This window comes from Pteropus vampyrus, unplaced genomic scaffold, assembly GCF_000151845.1.
Source record: "Pteropus vampyrus isolate Shadow unplaced genomic scaffold, Pvam_2.0 Scaffold84, whole genome shotgun sequence".
Taxonomy (NCBI): domain Eukaryota; kingdom Metazoa; phylum Chordata; class Mammalia; order Chiroptera; family Pteropodidae; genus Pteropus; species Pteropus vampyrus.
In genome coordinates this window covers 6374882-6382434 of record NW_011888865.1, presented here as the reverse complement: position 1 = coordinate 6382434, position 7553 = coordinate 6374882, and positions in this window count along the sequence as shown.

Below are 7553 nucleotides of genomic sequence, written 5' to 3'. Positions count from 1 at the left end.
CCAATTCCCCTCTCCTCTGGCAATCACCAGTTCTTTGTATCTGTGAGTCTATTTTTGTTTAGTTTTCTTTTGTTCCTTAGTTTCTGCATATAAGTGAAATCATATGCTATTTATCTTTATCTGATTTATTTCACCCAATAATACCCTCTAAGTCCATTCTTGTGGTTGCAAATGGTAAGACTTCATTTTTTATGGCTGAATAATATTCCATTATATATGTACCATAACTTCCTTATCCATCTATTGATGGGCACTTAGGTTGCTTCCATATCTTGGCTATTATGAATAGCGCTGCCATGAACATAGGGGTGAATAGATCTTTAAGAATTGTTTTGGTTTTCTTTGGATAAATACCCAGAAGTGCAATTGCTGGGTCATAAGGTAGTTCTCTTTTTAATTTTTGAGGAACCTCCAAACTGTGTTCTATAGTGGCTGTACCAATTGCAATCCTACCCACAAGGTATGATAGTTTCTTTTTCTCCGCATCCTCACCAATATTTGTTTTTTTGATTTATTGACGATAGCCAATCTGACAGGTGTGAAGTGATATCTCATTGTGGTTTTAATTCTCTGATGATTAGTGACATTGAGCATCTTTTCATATTTATATTGGCCATCTGTACTTCCTCTTTTGCCCATTTTTTAAATTGGATTGTTTTGTTGTTGTTGTTACTGAGTTGTAGGAGTTCTTTATAAATTTTGCATATTTACCCCTTGTCAGATGTATTGTAGACATATACCTTCTCCCATTCGTTTTGTTGATGATTTCCTTTGCTGTGCAAAAACTTTTTAGTTTCATATAGTCCCATTTGTTTTTTCGTTTCCCTTGCTTGAGGAGAAGAAACTAAATACCCTCTTAACAAGCAATCCTGTTAAGGCAGTACCAGCACCTAGATTATTTTGCTTTGTGATTGAAGAACTAAAATATATTTGCTGATCACTGCCAGGACACTGGTGGGCATTCCTTGTATTGGGCACAGGGTAAAACACAGCATTAGAGTAGTGGGAGTCCTGCTTCTGGGGAGGGCTGGCGGGTCTCCTGCACTTCAGCTCCCTGTCCTTGGAACCCCAGCTCAAAAAGTAACTCTAGTGAGAATTATAATATTTTCCATAATGGAAATGTCTGGTTTCTTATTTCTCTGCAAATCTATAAACCACTTGAAGGCAGGATTATATCCTGTTCTTTATTGTGTTTCAACTCCTCATACATTAATGTAATATAAAAAGTAACATAGAGGTAATTATTTCTGCTCAGTGGGGGAGATTTCTCAGGTAGTATTTAAATGGGAAGTTATATGAAGATCAAGAAGCCAAGAATGTGTTTTTTGTCCCTTTCCCTTCCATAATTAAGCAGAGAAAATTAAAGTAAGCAGTTTCACCATGTATGTGTTGGAGAAGTGAGCCTTAGGTTCTTGCATTGTGCAGACATATCCAGTAGAAAATTAAATATCACCATGTTTAGAGCTATGGAACTAGAGATAATAGAGACCCTCCTGAAATCATTAATTTCTGGAATTAATTTAAAAATAGTAAAAGGAGGGGAAAGTTTTCATTATGGGAATTGGTAAAAGAAGTGAATAGCGCAGAAAAGAATGAAGCGAGACTAGATCACAGAACTTTAATAACTCCTAAGAATTGAACAAATTTTTTCTTAAGAGACGTTAAAGTGAACAAGAATGCCTTCATTCATTTATTCATTCTTTTGTTCATTCAACTATCTGCCAGGCAATGTGTTAACTTTGGGGGACTGAAAAAACACAGTTCAAGCCTTCATGGAACTCATTGTCTAGTAGTGGACAGACAAAATCAGGAAATAATAAAGTCACAATAATAATACTTTGTACTAGATATAAGTACAAAGTATTAAAGAATACATAGAAAAACTTAATACATCTTGAGAGATGAGAGACAGCTTTATAGAGAATGTGAAAGCTGAACTTAGTATCAAAATCTTGAAGGGCAAGGTAAGGAAAAAATTATGAGTAAAGGTTTAGGAAAATCCCCCTACCCCAGAAAAACAAAATCATGATCTATATAAAGGAGTAAAAATACTTAGGTGTTTTAGAATGTAAAAAGCCAGACATGGAGTTATTGAAGATGACATTGAAAGGTAAGCAGGGTCACATCTTTGTTATGTTCAGGAGCTTGAACTTGTAGTATAAATAATGTGGAGTCATTGAAGGGTTTTAAACCAAGGAAATGTATTTGGATTTTAGATAAACCATGGTGAAGAATGGTTGGAGGATGGGTTCCATAGAGAAGGCAATGAAGTTAAGGAGTTATGTGAGTGGTCCGGATGAGAAATAATGAGTTTAAACCAGGGAAGTAGTTGTAGGAATAGGACAAAGGAATATCTTCCAGGAAACATTTAGAAGGTCAAGTTGGAATTCTTTAGAAATTCACTTTAATGGGATGAGAGAGAAAAGGTAAAAAGTATGGATGACTTTTGCTGGTTCAGTGGGTAGACGTTGACAAGAACAGAGATAAGACTATGGGAGAAGCAAAAATAAGTGTAGTTTTGTGGTTGTTGAGTTGATAAGTTTGAAGTTCCAGCTGAATATAAATGTGCAATACTAGCCAAAGAAGAATATAATGCAGATATGAATTTGTATATGTCATCAGTGAATAGTTTGAAATCACCAGAAGAATCTTATTGGGTATTGTTTTATGTATGTATATATTGCATATTCATGTTATAAATATTCAAGTTATAAATATTTACATATAATTAAATATATTTCTATTCAATGAGTATCTAATATATATTATATATTGTCAATATTAAATATACTACAATATGAATTTTATATAAATATACATATTTGTATGTTAAATTAACATAAATATTTATATATTTGTATTTATACTTAAGTTATTTTGCTATTGAGCATAATTTAGAAGGCGACTACTCTATATTCCAAAAAATAGCAATGCATTGTGGTCATTGACACTTATGCCTTACTTCCAAGATTTCTGTAGTCAAGAGTGAATGATTGGGTTTATTGACTTTAGGCCTAGTGATTATTAACTTTTTATCTAGTACACAAAACCTCAAATTATCAGGACTAAGAAGTTGTCTGTAAAACTTCAGGCTATAAAAATGCATTATGTTTGAAAATTAGAATTGTAACCATTCCGGAGTAATAAAATGAGTCTTCTTTTAATTTACTAGACTACTCTATACGAAGAGTCTCAAAAAAAATATAAATAATCTTATAGGTGTGTTAGCTCTATAACATAAACAGGATTTAACATTCATGCAGTCCTATTTTAACAGTATTAACAAAAGAATATGCAAATCAGCCACAGTCTGTGCTGACACTCTGTTAACACTTCATTAAGAAGAGTCAGATCTTGGTACTTGAGCTTGTGCCAGATATAGAATATTTCTTTTTCTTGAAATCCACATATTTTCCCCCAAAGCTCCAGAGCTTCTTGGAATACCTATTAATATTTATATATGTTTCAGCTGTAATGCAAAATAATCCTAATGGTTTCTGCTAATGTCCTTATACCTCACTGAGGGTCAGAAGTTCTCAGAAGTCTCTTTAAGGATTAACTTTAGATCCAAAGTAAACCTGGCTTCACTTGAGGTTATTCTGACTAGTGACCATTGTAGTGGTGGGGTTTTAAAGCAGAGAAGGAAGGAGTGGATTTATTCCATTCAACCATGTTTTTATTCATTCGGTATTTATTAAGACTGTTCTAAGCATACCGTGAAGCCTTGTGGATAAAAGATAAATATGGTTCAATCTCTATCCTTGAGGAATGTATCAATTTGTTGGGGAACCTGAATGTAAATGCATGACTTACAATACAGTGTTTTAAATTTCAAAATAGAATTATTAACAATGTGCTATGAGAGCCCCTGCTAGGACACTGACAGAGGAGTGGATATTTGGTCTTAGAGTTTAAGGATAATTAAGAATTTTCTATGTGGAGAAAAGTACGTGTATGTATGTATTCATGGTGGTGGGAATGGGATGGGATTTGATAAACCCCAAATGTGTCCTGTAGTACAAGGGGGAATGGTACATGGAGAAGATAAGTGCTATTAAAGCAGAGTGTATTTGGCCACAGAAAGGAGTCCACCCTAGATAATTTTAACTGGACAGTTGGACATCAACCAATTTCAGCTCCTATAGCCCTATTGGAGCCCTGGAAATTTCCAATATATAAGGTTATAATTTATTGAGCAATATCTTAAGCTATAGTAAATACCTGAGTCTGAAACATCTGGGACCTGAGACTGTAAAGGCTCCACACTGAAGTCCAACAGAGGCCCCAAGTTTTTATGTATGTAACTTCAATTCCTGGGATTAATGTAGTGGATGGATGATGAATTGCTCATGATTTTTAGGCTTCTGTTTGGAGTACAATCCAGATTTCTTTGTTTCTCCTTGCTAAGGACTGTAATGCCACCCTGAAAGGGAAAATAAATGTCAGCATCTACATCCTCAGCATGCTGAGTGGTTTACAATTTCAATAGGGTACCCGTGTGCACCTTGCAGCCACATGCTGAGACAAAACGTCACTTCGTTAAAAGGAGATAGAAAAATGTAGGCCACATTTAAATAGTGACATTTCTGGGTGCCGAGTCATTTTCAGGAGGGAACAATCATCCTTCATTATTAATTAACCACTGCTGAGCTCCTACTATGAGATTAACACTGGTTGGGATGGATTTTCCTTATAGAAGGCTTTTGGATTGGCAAAATCTCTTAATCCTTTTGAGATCCTGGAGACAGACTATTAGCTCCTTGAGGCTGTGTCTGTCTCGTTCATCATTATTTCCTTGGCACTTATAAAAATGTTCATTATTTATTGAATATGCAAATATTTTCCTATATAGTGTTATATAAATTTTTCTTAGATATTTTTAAAGTTCTGTTTGTTAGTATTTAAAATTGGAAGATGAAAAAAGCAATTAGGTATCTGTCTGTATATTGAGAATTCTCTTATAAAATATTCTTACAATGTTCCCTTGGAAACAAAGAGTAAAGAAGTCATAAAGACTATGTTTAGGGTTCAGATAGCAAGTGTATCTTGTCTTAAAATGAATAGAACAACAACAAACAACTCTGATGTATTCATATTGGTCAGCATGACCCAGCCAGAAAAATGTTTAAGCTTGCTACATTTCTCTTGTTAAGTAAGACAGAGTAGTCAACCCCAATCTTTTGCTCTAGGTTTCAAGAAGAAGACAGTAAGGAGAAAGCCCTGATATCTGAGGTAATAGCCTTGGGCGAGAGTGACCAACTAAGTCAGGAGGTAGAGCAGGTTGTGGCAACTGAACTCTCTGTGAAGCTCTAAGTCCTGTCTCAGCCTGGGACTGACATCCACAGATGCCATTATGTTCATTCAAATGACCCCTTGAGATAGATACAACACTACATCTCCATTTGTCACCAGGACAGGAAAAGCCAGACAGCATGGCTGAACCCTAGTCCATTAGGAGTCATCAAGGCTACATCATCTTTAAGCCGCATCTACCCTGAGGCCTTCATACCTGATAGGAAAAGTTTTATAGGGTTAGCAGGAAGAGCCATGCCCAATGCTAACCTTTGGAGAGTCCTCTGGAGTCATGCAGTGAGCAGTGTGGCCATGTGGTAGCCCTGATCTTCAACGCTGGGAATAAGACCAAAAATTTGGGGTCCATGGAGCTGGTACAACTCCTCTCTTTGTTTTTAACTCCAAATAATAAACTATTTTTTCTTTTTTTAAAATATGCTTGATACATTGCTTACATTATTTGAAACAGACAGGTAAATTAGAGACAACAGAAATAGGTTGTCTAAAAATACATCAATTTGGTACAGTAGCCTTTCTGTCATTCTACTGGAAATAACCACTTATAAGGCAAGAAGAATAAAGGCCTATCTCACTTACATCAAGCAAATGCTAATCAGTGTGTTTGTGTATGTGTGTGTTGGGGGAGGGGGTTCATTGATTTTTTCATCTTTATTTTAATTATCTATCAATTATTTAGCACTGTTTGTAAGCCATACACTGTGTTAGATGCTAATACATTACCTCTTGTTGGAGGAGGATGCTCACCATCATTGCAAGAGATATCCAAAACAAAGCTGCTGCTTTTATTTTTTTCTCTCTCCCTTTCAACTATTTGTATTTAAAGGAACTATGAGCTGACACCTAAAAGGAGGAAAAATAACCCAGTAGTTCTGCTCTTAGCATTGGGGTCTTCATTAGGAATATGCCATTCATAAATATTCCACTTTGAAAATTGTGCTGATGCATTACTGACCTGCCCTAGAAATATTCATGGCTGGCGGCTGTACTGTGGTGATACATGGTGGGCAGGATAGTTAGTTTCTTAGCTAGAATGCTCCCTTGTTATCAGTAAAACAAGGTTTATGTCATACATGACTTCAGATGTCATAATTCCTAGAACTAGAACTATAATTTCAAAGGAAGCTTCTGGTAGTTGCTTGGAGAAGGTTAAATTAAGTATGGGTACAAGGTTAATACTTGTTTCTTTGATAAAATTACAAAGAAAATAAAAGTGTAGACTCATGGGACTACTTTTGAGAAAATCCGCGGAGAAATCATTATCTCTATAACTAGTGAAATAGTTTTGAGATTTCATCTCCACGTTTCAGAATGTTGATGTGTGATTTAAAAAATTATGAATTCTGATTTCTGTTAAGTAAAATAATTTCAAAAAGAGCATTTTACTGATTAAGGTCTTTGTTTTACTGTTACTAAAATCAGAATATAAGTGATTTACCTCATGCAGGGGTTGAGGAGCAGCTTATAGATAGAATTACTGTAAGGAGTCCTGTGAATATTTTAGTGGCACATAAATGCTTATTATCAATAATAATAGTAATAAGCAGTGAAGGATTCGACTGAAGTATTCGAAGGGAAGACATTGTTACATTGTTTTCTTAGGTTTAAAAAAAAAACTTTGGCTTTCTTATACATGTGACACTTTCAATTGTATTGGAGAGAATAAGAGCTCTAAATGTAGTACTTGGTTGTCTAAGGAATTCTTGATGAAGACAGACTTCATATGAAGTCTAAATTGTGTCACTCACTGTCTGAGTTTTAGCATTAAGATCTTTAGAAGATAATTTGTTTATTCTTAATGTAACCTCAGGCTGAATTCTCTTAGGTTATCATGGAAGAAATGTCACCTGAAAGTAGAAAATATCCCTGAGATTGCTTCAGGCTTGAGCACAATTTTTCTTGTGAAAAAATTAAGTCCAATCTTGAAGGTCATCAGTGTTTGCATGTATTCTATTTTTTCCAGTTCCCAGAGACTAAAGGGTAGAGTGACTAGAAGTGGGAGGAAGAAGTTTATTCTTACAATGAAAAATACTAAAAATATTTGATAGTGTTGTCTAAGACATAATACAATAATGATCTGTGTATACCTGATTGATATGTCCCTGAGTCTCTGCAAAGAAAGATCATAAGCTTTTAGCTATATGGACAGGATCCAAAAACAATTGCTTGTATTCAAAATCTTTTACCATTTTCTTCTCAGATATCAGTTTATTTTAATGAATACATACTTTTAAAATATATAT